General features: G+C 40.0%; 1 long non-coding RNA gene across 1 annotated transcript; it reads right to left on the bottom strand.

Moving 5' to 3' along the window:
* Positions 1-550: 550 nt before the first annotated feature.
* LOC137663061 (uncharacterized) lies at positions 551-1508 on the bottom strand. Its single transcript, XR_011048110.1, has 5 exons — positions 1360-1508; positions 1128-1243; positions 837-984; positions 673-737; positions 551-594 (listed from the first exon to the last, which is right to left on the bottom strand). It is a non-coding gene; the product is annotated as an uncharacterized lncRNA (long non-coding RNA).
* Between the last annotated feature and the right edge of the window lie 12967 nt (positions 1509-14475).

Genomic DNA, 14475 nt, shown 5'->3' with positions numbered 1-14475 from the left:
TAGTGAAAGGTGTCCCTACCCACAGCACGGGTTTAAAGCTCCCTGCCAACCCAAACCACTCTGAGTCTGTGATTCTACATCATAAAAGAACACGCAGATGGCAGAGCAAAGTGCAAGAGATTCACCATAAAAGCCTGTTCACAAAACACAAGGATGTGGATGAGGTTAGTTAGGTTGTAGCCCCATTGGGACAGAGAATTTCCACTCACCCGAACTTCGACTCAGCCACCTGTATGTATAGCTCAATATGGACCCTATTAGTCAAATCTTAAAAATCCTTATCAAAATTTTCACATAAAGACAGGCTGTAGATTTTTTTTTTTTTTAAGAAATCTGCCCTAGCCCAGGACTTAGAGGGCCAGTCTTTTATGGTTTCCTCTCAGAAAAAAAAAAAAAAAAAGAACCCCACAACCAAAACCCACAAAAATCCACATTTTAAAAAACAGATAATTGATTAGACCATCTTTGTGAGTGAACTTTCAACACTGAAGACAAAATAATTCAATTAGATAACACTTTATTAAAGGTTTATTTTTTAATATAAATTTATTTTCCTAAGAGCTTTGCTTATTTTCTTTCTTTTGTCCATTGAGACTGGAATGAAAGAAAAATAATTATTTGCACATGCAGCATTTATTTCTTAGAAAGACAGGAGTGCCAGCTCACTCATACCTTTCCTTCAGCTGTCCTTTTTCTGATATTCCACCTGTGTGATGGGTGAGGGTAGGATCTGACTCCTAGCAGGAGGAATGGAAGAGGGCAGAACAGAACAGACAACAAATCAAATATTTAAATCAGTGGAAGGCTGGACCCTTTAGTGTAATAGGGAGATGTACCCCAGAAACTGTCCTAGAGAGCAGCTGCGTTGGCACAGAACCCCCAATACGTCTCCCCTGCATTTCTCCAGTGTCCAGCAGAAGAGGTGGCTGCAGTAATTTGTGTTGTCTTTCTGCTTTGTGTGCCGAGTCCCCTCTCCCAGCCCTACTGGGAATTCAAGAGGCAATCACGTATGCTGAGGAAACTCCCAGCAGCATGGCCGTTTCAAAACTATTTGGCTAAGATTGCTGGAAGTCAAGGCTATAGGAAAGCCGAGAACCAGGTGGCAGCGAGAAACTCAATTAGCTTACAAGGTGGAATGAAATTTCAGCTTTCTCTTCCAACACGTGCATGATCTAAATCCCCGTGTCGCCGTTTAATGCTGGGCGGGCGGTTAAAGGGACGGCAGACGCTGTCTGTTAACCTTCTTCTTCCCCAGAGGGGAAAGGAAAAGAGAAAAGGGAGAGAGACTTACAGGTTGGAAAGTTACAATAGTTTAGTGAGCAGTAACAAGGAAAAGAAAGAGTATAATAAATAATGAACTGTATACAAAACCGCTACGGAGCTCCCCCGGTGATGACGTCACCGCTGACGCTGCAGGGCCGGCGCGGGGCAGTCCCGGAGCACACGCAGCAGCAGCGGGAACCGGGTCCAGGAGCGACGGCCGGAGCGCGGGCAGGGCCCTCCCGGCATGCCGGCCACAGGGGAAGAGAGCGCGACTCTCGAAGTCCCCCACTTTTATACTGGGGATGACGTGGGTGGGATGGAACACCCCGTTGGTCAATTCGGGTCACCTGTCCTGTCCGCCCCTCCCCACAGGTGCGGCACTCTACAGTCCCTTCCTCGGTGGGACACAGAGACCCAACAGGGACCCTGGTTCCCGCGGCGACAGCCCGTGCAGTCCACTTCAGGGAGTGAAGTCACTTAAAGAAAACTTAACAGAAAAGTCCGTCCTAGTCCAAACCAGGACACCCTGCTACACACAAAATAGTTACAAAAGATCTGCCCACATTTGTCTTGTGTCAATGACAGTAATGCAGAGAAAGGTTTTCACCCAGGTTTCTTTGCTGGGATATTTTGTTTGGTTTTGTCCTTTTAAGTTACCTGCAGATTGCTAACAGCCCCAAGAAAGGACGTAGGTACTTTGATTACGCTGAAGACCTCATCCTTGCCCAGTCCTGAGCACCTCACTCATGGGGCAGAACTCTTCTTACTTGCACTGAAACAAAGAGAAAGACAGAATAAGAGTAATAATTTATGTCTCTCTTTTTGAAAACCTGGGATTTTTTTAACCTGGAAATTTTTTTAACCTGGGAATCAGTCATATTTCACTGATGTGCAGCTTACATAGTACAAGCCATTGCATATGATGTCAGATGATTAAACAATAGTAAAACATAGAATTTGATAATCATAATTCTGTCTTTGGACAGAAGAGACACCCAATCACCTCTCCCTCGCTGTTGATGAATACAGATAGATACCCTGTTGCTATATGAAAAAAAACTTGTTTACTCACGGATTTTGTATACGTTAATGAAACAGAAGTTGGCAGCATTTATAGGCCTAAGCATAAGATAATTTTGCAGGGCCCAGTATCTTTGCAGAACTGTCTTTGAGATGTATTTTTTGATATCTAGAAACAACTGTCTATAGAACAATAGCTGTGTCTTAGTTTAGCAGTGTTAGAAATAAAATCAGTCTCATCACCAGTGATTCTAAATAATATCTGACCTAGTTTGCAACACATAAGCCAAATTTTAACACTGCAGGACAAAATTTATTTGCAGTTAAGCTCAATGAAACAGCTTAGTGTTGATCATTACTTCGATAGCATACAATCATTTATTAACCTCATTGAAAGACAGCCGAGTCTTGTAGTTAAAATGGGGATTGGACAGCCTAGAGCTGAAAGCTTAGAAACGCTATATGACCACAGGAAAGTCACTTAGCCTTCTAGGTGTCAATCTCCCAGCTATAAAAAGTGCATAATATTTGCCACATACATCTCATAGAGCTATTCAGAAAATTAATCATTTAATAATTGCAGATCACCTAATTATATATCTTTTTCTTTTTTAAAGCATCTCTTTCCCTTTAAAGTATACCCAGTCTTAGCAGTCTGTTCTTCATGAAACTTCTGGTCTGGTCTGGTCTGAAGCAAGAATGCAAGCAGCTGAGTTTAGCTTGTGCCTAGTAACAATCTACTGTAGCAGATCCACAGCTAGTGTCGATTGTTGTAGCTCTCTTGATTTTAATGAAGCTGTAGCAATATATACCGGCTGAGGATCTGCTTGTACAGTTCTGGGAGTTAGCAGAGAGTGTAATCCAAAAAAACTAAATTAAATCGTATGGCCCAATTATAACAAAACAGATTAATTCATTTAATATGTTTTTGTAGAAAACTCTGCAAACACAGGGAATCGATTATTTGCTTTTATGGTGCTAAAGAATAAAATATGCACAGTTTGTAGGAAATAATGTTGCAACATTGTTGCAGCAATGCAAGACCTCTGAAGAGTGGAAGGTGGATTTGTTTTAAATCCAAACTGATTTCAGTCATTCACTTATACGTTCATCCCACCTCTTGGTTTTGGATATGCCTTGTTGTAACCTGACCATGATTATGTTCACCATCCTGTCCACACTGGCAAGTCATTGGGATCTACTACTGCCTTTTGCCTCCTCACCTGGGTGTCCTGCTAAGCTGTAGGTAGATATGTACAAGGATCTTGATGACCTGCCAATCTAGGTGCTATGAATACATGCCATTCTTGTGCCTGTTCTCCAGCTGTTTTTTCCTTCTGATGCTTCCACGTCCAGATATTGCTATTCATCCTCCATGCATGCTAATCTTAACATGTCTGTGACAATTCTCTACGTACTGAGAATGTGCAGAATGTGAGTGTTTCAGTATACCAGTTATTCATGTTTTATTTATCTAGATTAGGTTATATTTAATAGATAAATAAAACAGGGGCATACTGAAACAATCTGCATGATTGTTATCTGACTTGGCACTTGAGAGGTTAAACAGATCTGGCTGTAGTGATAGCTGAAGTGTCACATGTAAGATTCTTTTTTTTTAATTCTTTTTTTTTCCAAAGAAAAGAAAGCAGAAAAAATCAACAATGAAAGAATTCCTAAACTTTCCTTAAAGAAAAATTGGACAATACTGTGATTTTATTATCTATAACTGAATTTTGAGATCTTGAAATGCTGAATTGTCCTTTCATTTGTGAAAGAAAACTTTATTTCCCACTTGCTACAACAACATAAGCTATGTAACTATTTTACCATACTACTCTGAATGCATATTACTCCACTTCTTATAGATGGCACACTGTCTGGAGTAGGTATTAGCATCTTAGTTTTAACGTTAACAAAAAATGAGCGATTGCTCCTTTTGTGTGTATACGCTATAGTATATTGATATGGAAAACCAGGCCTTGTTCAAATAAGTTTCAATTCTCTTTAATTTTTAGGAATTATAAGATTTTGCCTTAAAATATTGTAAAGATGCCTCTGCAAACTGACAGTTGGCAATTCAATTGTGCGAGCTACAGAGGCAGCCTGTGGGTTAACTGCAACACATTATCATTAATGTTGTGTCTGCTTTTATAAGGTGTTTCTTACTTTAAACACGTGCTGTATACAGCAATGTGTTACAGCGATTTCCCTGGTGTTATTTTTATTGAATTCTAGGCTAAATAGGCACATAACAGTATATAACTTGCTAATGTGTCAATTAATGCCACCTCAGGGCTGAAGTAAATTGCAAAGACTTTTAAAACTGTGAATACACATTTTGTGCTAGTCTTAGGTTTCTTCCTTTTTCTCTTGTCCTATTTTCTGCCTTTTTTTTCCTAAATAGTCCATCTTAAAGCTCTTTGGTGCATAACAATGAATTGCCTTGAGGGAAGATAGTTGTTTAATGAATCTCAGAAATATGTATTCTACACGTGCAAGCATCATATTTTATTTGATTAAGCACTATGTATGGCAAAAGCTCCATAAATTCTCTGTGTATGCTCAAAACTAAAAGTCACTTTTAATGACATTTCCAAGAAAAGTAAACTTTATTCAACCAGACTTATAAAAAGCTAGACCATCATATCAAAAAAGAGAAACTTTAAAATGATATGATGAAATTTTATAGGCAGCACATTTAGTTCTGTGAAATGTAATAATAATTATATTTCAATACCTTTCAGATATAGATCTGCCTAACTACAATCACTTCCCTTAACTTTTTGTCTTTGTCTAGCAATATATTTTGCTTTGTCTAGCAGTATATTTCAAGATAAAATTCATATCTAGTATAGTGTATTCAAAACCAATACACAAACCAGTTTATTTAGATGTTCATTTGTTGAGTAAAAAACCCACAAATTGCTGGCACACAGTCCTTAATCTCTAGAATCCCGTAAGAATCCCTGCTTTGAAATTAGTTGCAGGCTCTATCAATTATATCTATTTAAATGGACAAATATAATTACTACAGAAGAGCAATTGATTTTTAAATTACCACTGATTGCACAGTGGATATCTCAGTGGGAAGACAGGTACATGCAGGCTCTCAAATGGAATCAATGTATTAATTAATCTACAGATTGACACACTCTATAGAAAGTTCCCCTTCTCTTCACCTCCTTCATGTAGATTCATTTGTTTCAATTTAAAAGGAATTTCTGATGATTTAGAAGTGAAAAATTCAAATGCAATGTAAAATTGCACATGCTGTTCATAATATGTAAGTTTTTGTTTCTGAGTGCGCATTCAGAGCGATGAAGCATTCCTTACAATGTTGAAACATTGCACTGTGCAATATCATGCCAAAGTGTATGTATGTATGAAGGAGTGGAGCTGAAAATGACTCTAAGTAAAATGGAAATTAATTCCTTTCATGAAACCAGTAAAATGAACATAAACAAAAACAGAGCTGGAGAAAACAAACATCTCCTCTATAATGTGTCCAGTGCTGGGCTCCCCAGTACAAGAGAGAGTTGGTGTCGCAGATGAGCAAGTATACGACATGCGCTTCTTGCCCAGGAGCCATAAATTTGTCGCACAATACTCCCGCCATTCACACCAGTAATCTTAACTCTTTGCTATCCGGATGGCAAGCCCAGCTTCTCAGCACCTTGTTGTGTTAGTATTAAAATTTATGCTCACTTACCTATTAGGAATTTCACCGATCATCCTCGAGAACCAACTGGAAGTAAAATGTATGGGCCATCATCACTTATCCACTGATAAGCCTCCACTTTCTGGACAGGCAGGTCCAACTGCCTTCTGGATATTACTCAGTTTTTGGCCTCATGCCCTGCAATTCCTCCCTAAGGGGGAAAAAAGGGTTAACGCTCTTTCCTGGAGCAGGCACTGGAGGAGTTGAAATATGCTCCTTTCTTTCACCATTATCTCCTTTCTGGAATGCTTCAGTCAGACTCAGGATAATGCCAGTAGGCTGTTTCTGAATTGCGGCTCTGGGAATGCCTAGTGCCAATGCTTTCTTCCACAGTCCATTTCTCCACTCCTGAGACTCTGCTTGTGGGTCTTTAGGCATATTCTCCCTTGGTCTAGTTCCCATTCCCTGTGGGGGTGTTTGCTTTATTGGTCTCACTTGATGATCTTCTTTTCAGGGTTTTGGGTCTGATTTTCCAGCTAGTGGATCATCCCACCCCATTTCATGGGCATGGTTTATAATGTCGTGCATTAAGTCTGCCCAGGTAGGGAGTTGGATGCGGGGGTCATTGTCGCCTAATCCCTCATTGTATTCTGTGTCTCTTGTAATTTAATCCTGTTTTGCAACTAGATGGGGTTTAAGAATTGCCAGGGCTCCTCTAATCAGTGGTTTTATCATCACATCATCAATTGTGGTGCATGTTGGGATATCAGTGGCTTCTCTTCTATGCATGGCTTGTATGCAGGCAGCTTTTGTGATGGCTGTAGAGAGCTCGTTAAGAGATCTTGTGGGGATTATGGAGTGTTCACCTTGTTCCATAGCATCTATTCTTCCAGCCCAATAAGCTACTCAGCTGATGATAGAGTGGCATTCATTTACCGGGTAGGGTCCTAAATTTAAGAAAATTCCCAGACCCCAAAAGCCATTTGCTTCTTTTCCGTTCAGCAATAGTCAGTTACCACCACTTCGGCAGACTCGCCACAAATACTGTGTTTCAGTTTCATCTGGCTTCCTTCTGTATTTTTCTTGTAAATTTGCCAGTTGTACTGGATCCCAGGCAGTGATTCGTGAAGTATATCATGGAGCACCACCCCGAGGTCCTTGGACTGTTCTGTTTTAACGACGGGTCTAGCTTCATATTCAGGGGGATTTGAGGGAAACAAAAAATCATCCTCCCCCAGTTCGCTATCATCAGGGTCACCCCATATATTTCCATCCCATTCCTCAGGGGATACAATTAGCTTTCCAATCTGTAAAATGTCAGGGGGCTGAGGAGCCCACATAAGTATCATTTCAACCTTTTCTTCCAATTTTTGTTTTTTTCTCCTTTTCTTCCTGTAACTGTTTCTGCACCTGCTCAATTTTCAAGGACAGTAATAACTCAGCGGCCTTTCAGTTGTCTATTTCCTCTCTCAGATCTTGTTTTCCTTTATTCAGGTTTTTCCTCTCCTGACAGCAGCTTCTAGGCAGGTGCCTAACATCTTACAAATAATTCCTTTTCCTTTCCATCCTTTATGTGGCCCCTGGCCACTTCTAGCTGTTCTTCCACAGCTTTCCAATCATGCCAATTATCACGAGCCCATTCTTCTGTGAATCTGGGACTCGGACTCACTCCATGCCTCTGTAAATAATCAGTGATACTACTTGCCATCCTGCTGACTAAGCCAATTTGTTGCAGATGAGTGTTTAGATAAAAGTGCGACTTTAACAGTTTGATGGCAAGGTTCACTCTATTACTTACCACATGGAGGAAACATACAGAGGGAAAATTGGGTTAGAATCAATTTAGAATGATTTACACAGGGACTGGAGATGCAAAAAGGTAAGGGAGACTCTCCCGTTGAGTCACGAGGTTCAGGATGGACCCCCTTGCTTTCTAAACTCCTTCTCAGAGAGGAATCTAGGTGCAGCTAGATCCAAACTTAGTCCCAAGCTTGGTCAACAGTTTATGTGTAAGAGATACAAAGGGTAAGGAAAACCTCCCGTTGAGTCATGAGGTTCAGAATGGACCCCTTTGCTTTCTAAACTGCTTCTCAGAGAGGAGTCTAGGTGCGTCTGGATCCACTCCTAATCTCAGACTTGGTCAATGGTTTATAGGTAAAGGATTATATGTGCACACATGATTCTTTATATCACTTAGCTAAGATTTCAAGGTTTCATCATGCTTATTCCCAATTCACTTACCCTCTGTCTGGACATCCGCTGTTAGCTCGCTTCGAAGTTCAAACCCTAGGTTTCCCAAAGCAGACTCTCAGACACCAGATTTTATAAAAAATAAATAATTTAATAGAGTGGTACAGCAGCAGGGTCAGGTCAATCCGGGTGCCTCCGGAGAGGGGCCGACCCGAACGAAGAAATCCCTGGGCAATTATACCCTCACAGACTATTCACCTGCCCCTCACGCGATGGTTTGATCCAGTAGTAATATTTGGGTCTGAGGTCTTCTGATTCCTCATTGGATTCCATCACTGTCTTCAGACAGGCCGTTATCTTGTCCAGTTGCAGCTGCTGCTTATGGCTGTAGCCTTGAAGCCTCCGTACCTTCTGATTTACGCTGGCTCTGGAGGCCCTGTTTTGACTAAGTAGGTATGCGTTCAGTAAACCTAAGTGGAAATTTACAGCTTGCGGCCTAAGACTGCAGCAAATCTAGCTACTTGTGCTAAGTAAAGCTAAGCAAACAGCATACTAAATCACACAACATTGTAGCTCTAAGTGATTCATTCTGTTTAAAACTTATTTAATCTAAACAACTAATATCTCTTAACATTGAGAGGCGTCTCTGCTAAAGGGGAGAGTTGCCTGGTGTGCAGTCCAGTTGCCGTCCAGGGAGAATTCAAATTGGCTCACCCAGCGATCTGTTGTTGGTAAAAGACCTTGTTGCTTCGAAGAGCAGCCTTGAGAGGCATCCTAGCTCAAGGGGAGATCACCGCCATGCAGTCATGCTGCCGAGCAGGGTGAGTTCAAAGAAGGCTCACTTAGGCTGCCATATTTATGGGACAAAGTGGTTGGCTCGTAGCCAAATTGCACAAAATGTGAAAGGTATGCACGAGACTCCTTGTGCCCACAACTTATCGGTGTTCACTGTGTCGCTCTGCTTCTTTGTGGGTTTCCTAGAGGAGTTCTTGGCCCATCTACAGCTCAGGCCTTTACCTCCTTTGGAGCCTGTACCAAACTGCTGCTGGTTTGGTTAAGGGGAGTTGAGTGCATCCGTGGCAGATAAACATACTGGAATGAGTCCAGCAAAGAGCCACTAAGATGATTAAGGACATCTGTTATATGAGAAGAGGCTGATAGAGCTGGGACTGTTTAGCCTTGGGAAGAGAAGACTTAGTGGTGATCTTATCAATGTGTATAAATACCTAATGGGAGGGAGTAAAGAAGCTGCAGCCAGATTCCTCCCGGTGGTGGCCACTGAAAGGACAAGGGGCAAGAGGCACAGATTGAAATATAGGAAATTTCACCTAAACATGAGAAAAAAACCTTTTTTGCTTTGTCAATGGTAAACCACTGAAAGGGCTGCCCAGAGAGGTTGTGGAATCTCCATCCTTGGAGATGTTCAGGACCTGGCTAAACCCGTCCCTAAGCCATCTGCTCTAGCTGACCCTGCTTTGACTAGAGGCTTGCACTAAGTAATCTCCAGAGGTGCCTCCCAGCCTCAGCCATTCTGTGATTCTATGGATATTGCTATCAGGTTTAAGGTTTATGTAAGGGACTTGTAATATTTCATTTTTAAAACTGCTTTCTAGTCATGAAGTGTGTAGGTTCTTACCTTCAGAAGCAGTTGGTTTCTGAGGCCTGTGTAGTCAAGTAAGTGTAAGTAACTACCTGCCTGCTAATAGTGCACTTCTAGAGTAAGACATTGAATCCAGCTATATTATATTCTAATTTCTTAAGCCTATGATTTCACTAAGAATCTTGATCTAAGTCAGCGAAGGACTTGAATTTTCCTGCATTGACAGCAACTAACTTTTATATTTTTTTCAGGGCAGAGTTTTTGTTATTTATTTTTCTGGAATGGTTTTGTTAAAGGTTTGAAGAGCACTGGAACTAGTACAAGGGAGAACAAAAGAATCTGCAGTTGGAGAGGATGGACGTTTGAAAGACAAAAGGAGCTAGCAATTTAAACTGGCTTATAGTTCTGTGGGACCACAGCTTGAGTTAAGGAGAAATAAATGAGCTGAGAACACAATAGTCAAAATTACCGATGGACAGACCAGTTTCTGTGCCACTCCCTGGGGAACAAGTGTCAATAATAATATTTGGAGCCAGTTATTCCTGGATGTGGTACGCAGTACTGAAGGATTACTGAATCAGTTACAGCTGATACTATTTTAGAATTGATTTACATTTGGTTTTGGCAAGCAGTAAGTGCACTAAAGAACAGTGGGTCATAAAAACAACCTTTTTTTAAGTGATCACATATAGATTACATTTAGATTAACTGGAGGATTAATAGAAGTTGGTCTTTAGGTTTCTTGATTTCAAAAGGTAGGATGAACTTCAAGAAATTAGGAGAATTAATTAAATCAAAGAGTGGTCAGCAAGGAAAGCTAAACCTCAGTGATGGGAAGTGTAGTGGTAAAATACCAATTGCCAAAAGTGAAATGTTATTAATCTTAAAAAATATATATCAAAAGGTTCTTCAGCCACATAAATTTAAGAGAACAGTATGTGTGATCCCTGTGCACTGAAGATGAAGGAGCAATGGAGGATAAATTATGCATGGTTCAAAACGTATTTGAATATTTTGCCTCAGTTTTCAATATGGATCACAAGATAGGTGAAAGGAAAGGGAGACTGAAAATCTGAAGTAGAAGCAAAACTTGTAAGGCTTGATGTGGGTCAGTTAGGAAAGTTGTATGTTCATTTTTCCAGAAGTACAATAGAAGTAGTATATGAAACACATGACCACTTGTGACAGCAGGACGTTGCATTTGATGAGCCAAGAAATCCTTTCTATTCTTAAGCTCAAACGCTCCTGATTTTACTTGCTCAAAAACTCCTGTCCATCAATTCAATTAGTTTTTTCTACACCACAGAGAATCTTGACAAATCAAATTATCTTGATTTGTAATATAAATGTTTTCATTCAGATTTGATCTTGTAATTTAGGATGTATGGACACATCATTGCGTGTAAATGTAGCAGGATGCAAATGGTAAAATTATCTATTCAGGGTACCTAATAATTAAGTGTTTTAAATTCCAAGATCAGGAGTTTAGTAACAATCTAGAATCATTCTTGCAAGCATCTTTCCACAACCAGATGACTGCACATATGTAGAGTCCTCTAAAACTCAGTAGAGCTCTCTGCAGGTGCAAGAACCTTCACCATAAAGCTACTCTGAAAATCAGGGACTAGGAGTCTCACAGAGTTACAAGTAGCCTAAGTATTTCTGGTAACTCAAGTAATATGTTGAAATTCAATAGATGTGCTTAATGTCAGCTAAAGTCATATTGCAGGGAACATGAAATTTTTAACTTGGAGAAAAATACATTTGTGGCTTCTATAGATTAATTTTTACTCGCATAAGATCTGTAGGACTGGATATCAAGGTAAAAGATATTTCTATCTCACAGTGCTTCACACTGCTGACTTCAGCTTTAAGTTACCTTCTTTTTAACATGAGTAACAAAAATAGTTAAGAAAATAGAAAATTTGTAAATTTTACACTCCCTCCAAGTCCTCCAGTTATCATAATATACTATGGGTACTCATGTCAGCCTACACACTTGTGCATTCTGTACTACTCCAGAATTGTCATGACAGCATAACACCTTTCCACTTAAATTCCAGCCCGAAGCTGTCTACTGCCCTTTGCAGAGCTAGAAAATGCTGGTTCTTCAGGGTCCCATCCCTCCCTTCCACAGATTGTCTACCTTTTACCACATGTTATTGAAGTTGTCAGCTTTCTATTTGTAGTTTAAGTATTCTTGAAGCCCTGTAAGCAAAGGGCTATAGCTTGGATGTCTGGTCAATCCTAAGATCTTCATGTGATCCAGGATCTTCTTAAAACCTGGAAGCAGTCATATTTCCTTCATTGCAACCTGAATTTCATCTGTTCACAAATCTTCTCTATCCTTGCCCTAGTGGGGACATTGGGGCTTTTCTAGGACAAAGTACAAACTACCTTGTTTGCTTGGTATCAGTCATCTGGCATCACTGCACAGATCGATGGCATAAGCAAACTGCCAGGCTTAGGCATGAAGTTCCAGGTCCTGTCTTCACATAAAGTACACCCTTGAGTCAGCTATAAGAAGTAGATTTCTTGCTAGTAGTACTGAGTGCGTTTCCCAGAGGTAACCCTGAAACCTTTCCAGGAGTCGAACGGTATAGATAAGGGACACATTTGGCGTCAAAACTGACACTGAGACTGCTTCTGCCCAGTAGTGTGATCACTGATTTATAGGTATGTATGGGTTTTACAAAGAAGATATGAAAATCCTGATGCATTCCTTAGTTTGTAACTTCTGCTTTATCTCTTAGTCAGGAAGCAAACAATATTATGAAAAACTTCCTGGGCTCTGTGATCTAAGTTTGGTAACTTTCCATTCAAACTCTTGTTTCAGTAAGTTGGAAGCTGAAGGTGCTTCACTCTGAAGAGTCTGTCTGTGTTCCGGCAAAAGCATGACACAATTTTGCCATCCTACAATGAATTCCAAGTTTACATGGGACATTTGTTCTAAAACCACCCTCTTTTCTATAGTAACAACTTAATAACTTCAAAAAGATAGTAAGACTTCATAACCTGTAGAAGTTCAGCCAATGAACAGACAAAGGAGGAGACAATCCCAGCACCTAAAAGTCACCTGGCAGAGACCAATACAATGTATAGAAAGATTAGAAACCAAAACACAAGTCCAAAGAGAAGATTTCCTTTCTGTTATTGAATGCTGACAACTGGAGTGGAAGGAAAATGGTTCCATCTATCCCATTACTTGCCTTAGTACATTTTGGGAACACAGTGACCACAAAACAACAAAACCTCTTATGTTTTACCCAGGTTTGTGAGTTAGAGAAAAGGCACTCACTCAGTAGCTGCAAACATCTTAATTTCAAGATGAATGAATGATTAACTGAAAACACATTGCCATAGTTACCTGCTAATCAGCAATAATCAGAGTTGGCCAATTCATAACAGTTTTAGTGCTCTTCACCATGGTCCTGCACCATCCTGTGTTTTTGTCTGAGCACACCATAGGATTCCTCTCAGTCCTGCTCAATGTTTGCCAAGCCATGTCTTCATTCGTATCTTCAGAATCTTTGTTTTAATGTCACAGCACAACACTGTGTATTTTTTCAGGAGCCTATCTATATTAATCACAGTAAAGAGTAACAGATTTTCAGTGTTTTGTCCGTGCCACCTGCCAGTATTTTGAAAATAGTACTCCTTAGGGAAAAAAAAAAAAGAATGGTGGAATGGAACAAGAGAAGTTATAGGAACTATTTAGTTTCACTCCTGGTCTGAAATTGTATGGTTTTCTGATAGGGATCCAACAGTGCATGACGTGATAAATCCTGCAATACATGCAGTACACAGCAGAGCAGTATAATGTATGAGCATGTTTTTTAAAACGCGGTAGTGCAGAGTAATCACAACAACACAAAGGAAAGATGTTTAGATGTGCGTGTATGGGCACAGCGGGGTGGGAGCTGGTGCTGCAAATCATCTAACCCTCAGAAAAAAATTGGGAAATTTCAAATGGGGATGTAACCCTAGAAGAGCCTGAAACTAAAAACTTAGGATACTATTTTGATGCATGCAAGTGAAGCAGCGGACACATTTCTCAACTGTCTAACGAAATGTTGTTTTCTTCAGTCTGGGTGTTGCAGCTTCTTGTTAGGTTCACTTCCAGGACTGAGAGAGGAGACGGATGTGTAAAGAAAATGTATACTGCAATACAACTTGCTCGACTACTTCAGCATCATAGTCAGCAGCATTTATAACAAAATACAACACTGAAAACTCTGTAATGTATTTTATTCTTAAAACTTACCAAATACATATGACAAATAACATCAGTTAATCCTGATTTGCTTGCATGTTGTTGTCGTCTACTTTCCTGTCATGCAGCCAGCTCGTTACAATATACTTCATGGATGAGATACAGTTGTTTTTAAATTTTATTATACCCTTTGCACTTGAAGTGCTAAGGTTGTGTTAGCACTTCCATTATAAGCTCCTGTTTGCCAGGGTTTATGTCACAGCCATAAAAATGTGCTTCTGACCTAGTCTGGCTACCTAAGATAGCTGTCAAAGGAATAATTAAATTATGCATAATTAAATATACTTTTATGTGCATTTCCATACATTGGAACATAGTTAATGAAGTTTTTTAGTGCATAGATCAAAGGTTGCCTAGTGCTTTTTCTTTATAACCACATATCTCTTTTTTCCTCTGCATCTCCTTCTATACGTGGCTGATAGAACTTCTCAGATATTGTTATGTCCAAGAAGATTCTAGTTACATACT

Source organism: Nyctibius grandis, chromosome 4 (assembly GCF_013368605.1).
Source record: "Nyctibius grandis isolate bNycGra1 chromosome 4, bNycGra1.pri, whole genome shotgun sequence".
Classification (NCBI taxonomy): domain Eukaryota; kingdom Metazoa; phylum Chordata; class Aves; order Nyctibiiformes; family Nyctibiidae; genus Nyctibius; species Nyctibius grandis.
The sequence above is the reverse complement of the archived record's forward strand: the minus strand, read 5'-3'. Positions and strand labels throughout refer to the sequence as shown.